General features: G+C 42.8%; 1 pseudogene; it reads right to left on the bottom strand.

Annotated features, from left to right (window-relative positions):
• Positions 1-1,183: 1,183 nt before the first annotated feature.
• Positions 1,184-2,460, bottom strand: LOC122471569 (annotated as a pseudogene).
• Positions 2,461-3,195: the final 735 nt, after the last annotated feature.

The following is a 3,195-nucleotide window of genomic DNA, read 5'->3' as shown; positions in this document are numbered from 1 at the left end:
CTCTGTAGCCATTTCCTCCTGCTGCTTCTTGAACATATCGAGCAATGTTTTGTTCTTTTGTCTGGAAAGTTTTGTCCTCAAATAGCTCATATGTTACTCTTTTCAAAAAATTCATTTATTTGTTTGTTTATTTATCTAGTAACTCTACACCCAACTTGGAATTCAAACTCACAACCCCAAGGTCAAGTGTTGCATGCTCCACCAACTGAGCTAGGCAGGTGCCCCTCTCATACTTCACTCTTAAATCTTAACCAAATAGGTCTACATCTATGAAGTCTTCTCTATCCATTTTAAAACATTTCTTTCCTGTATCTCTATTTTCTTCCAACCTAACATTAATTCTTTGTAGCACTATTAACCAGCATTATATTGCTTGTTTGTTTACTGTCTATCTCTCCTACTAGAATGTTACTCCATGAGGGAAATCAGTCTATTTTATTCATTATCCTCAGTGCCTGGAATTGGATCTACTCCATGGAAGATATTCAACTGTTATATATTATAGGGAGTGAATGAATATGGTGATATGCCTGAGAAAGTGTTGCCATCATTCATAGTTAGGGATTAAGTTAACCATATATAAACGTCATGGTTAAAGATATATGAGTGACTTCTTTCTCTCAGTAATATGCCTTGAAAAATGGATAACTATTTTGCTACTAAGCAGTATTTTCACTATAGTATTGTTTAAACATTATTAACATTTAAACATTTAAACATTAAAATATTGTTTAAACGTTATTTTCTTAAAAACTACTTCAAAATCAGGGTTTTCTCTCACAAATGATGAAGAAATTTGGTTCTGCCACTCTATACTCAATGCATTATTACTTTCAATTATAAAATGTTTCCATTTTTCACAGAATTTATATGGAAACCTGAAAATTCTTAAGTGATACAAATAAAATTCATTAGTCATATAAAAATTAAGCACATTTTATATTAATATCAGCACACTAATTTCCTTATTCACAAATACCTTATTAAATAATTTTTTAATGTTTGTTTTTGAAAAGTGGGGGAGGGGCAGAGAGAGAGGAAGACACAGTATCTGAAGAGGCTCCACGCTCTGAGCTGTCAAAACAGGGCCCAATACGGGACAGAAACCCACAAACTGTTGAGATCATGACCTAGCCAAAGTCTGACGCTTAACTGACTGAGCCACCCAGGTGCCCCAAACAATTTTAAAGCTATTTATTTATTTATTTGTTTGTTTGTTTTCTTTTTCCTTTATAAAAAAAGACCCCAATATCAAGATAGTAAAGGGGAGAGCAAGGAACACACCCCTTGATGTACAGAAATGTACATCAGGACATCAGGGGAAGGATAAGCTTCGAAAGGAGGGAGGGGAATGTCATTAAGGCAGCAAAATATTCTCTGTAAGGAGGAGGAGTTTCCACAGCCTCAAAGATGAAGGCTTCATCAGAGGCGAAGGCTAAGATGGCCTTCACAGTTGGGGGGTTCTCCACTCAAGCGTTGGAAGGAAAAGTGATGGACTTCTTCTCTGGATTCAGCTGCAGCCACTCACTGCTTGCTCTGGGTTTACCTTCTGCCAATTTTAGGTAAAGGTGCTGCAGGGATTCACTCATGTGGGTTCAAAGTCAGCATCTCCAGCAGCAGCTGTGCTCCAGACTCCTCTACCTCAGGTACCACTGACTGCGCTGGGCTGGGCCCTCTGAGGAAAAGGCTCCTCCAGGCAGAGACACATTTCGGGGCCAGTCATACTCGGGGGGCACCCGACCAGGTCAAAGGTCTTGCCTAACTGGTGAGCTTCAGAGTTTCCACAGGAGAGAGCCTTGTGAGGAAACACCTCTGCGAAGATACAGCCAATGCTCCACATGGCCACGGGTGTTGCATGCGTAGACTGCAAAGAACGTCTGGAGAATGGCGCCAGAGGGTAACAACCACAGGTATCACTGCCATCTGATAGCTGTAGATTCTGGCTGGGCCAAAGTCAGCCAACTTGACTGTCCCACAATTTGTCACCAGAATGCTCTCTGGCTTCAGATCTCAGTGAATGATACAGTTGGCATAAAGGAAATCTAGGCCTCTTAGAACTGGCGCATCATTTCCTTGATAGTCTCCACTGGCAAGCCTGGTGGGGGGGCCTTGTCCAGATACGGCCTTTGGTCTTGGTCTACGCGCTCAAACACCAGGGTCACTTTGGTCTCTCAGGCAGTTTGGGCCATGGCACAAAGGTCCATCAGGTGGACAACACTGGGATGTTCAAAAGCTTCCAGCTGCCTCAGTAAGGCCACCTCATGAACTGTGCTGATGGGAAGGCCCCCGCCAGCACCTCTTCCATTAGGAACTCTCACACTCTTGAGGGCCACAAAATGGCCACTGTGGAGACCATGGGCCTTGTGTCCATAGGTACCAACACCGATCTCAGCCACTGGCTCATACTGGGGAGTAGCCATTCTCAGATCAGAAGAGACCCTCACTCCTGGCCGGGAGCTGCCGGGGACAGCCCATTATCAGGGCACTGGAGCCAGATCCTGCTGTGCCATACACTTAAGCTCTGTCCACTGAGGCTGGACATATGTGCCCGGCCACAGACACAGTCTACAGGCTAGAGCGGCCCCCTCACCACCACCCTCACCATGGGACCAGCTGCCAAAGAGGCACGCACAAACTCCAATTTTAAAGCTACTAAATTTGCATTTGTGTCTTTTATTTTCATAACTCAGTACTTCATTTACTGAATTACATTTCTTACTTATAAGACAAACTTTTTTCTGGTGGATTAAAAAAATATCTACAAAACATCACAACAAATAAACAGGTATTAAAATAAACATTTTTTTGGGGGCGCCTGGGTGGCGCAGTCGGTTAAGCGTCCGACATCAGCCAGGTCACGATCTCGCGGTCTGTGGGTTCGAGCCCCGCGTCAGGCTCTGGGCTGATGGCTCGGAGCCTGGAGCCTGTTTCCGATTCTGTGTCTCCCTCTCTCTCTGACCCTCCCCGTTCATGCTCTGTCTCTGTCTCAAAAATAAATAAACATTAAAAAAAATTTTTTTTTTAATAAAATAAACATTTTTTTTTAGATTTAATGCAAACAATGTAATTGACAGGTTGTAATTTGTTCAGATTACCCTTTTTCCTTGAAAATACTTTGAAACCACATCATGTATGAATATATTGCAAAGAAATACCCTCTTCAGAAAGCTAAACATTTCTAGGGGCCCCCGGGTG

Source organism: Prionailurus bengalensis, chromosome B1 (genome assembly GCF_016509475.1).
Source record: "Prionailurus bengalensis isolate Pbe53 chromosome B1, Fcat_Pben_1.1_paternal_pri, whole genome shotgun sequence".
Classification (NCBI taxonomy): Eukaryota; Metazoa; Chordata; class Mammalia; order Carnivora; family Felidae; genus Prionailurus; species Prionailurus bengalensis.
Note: the sequence above shows the minus strand (reverse complement) of the source record. Positions and strands in the feature narration are given on the sequence as shown.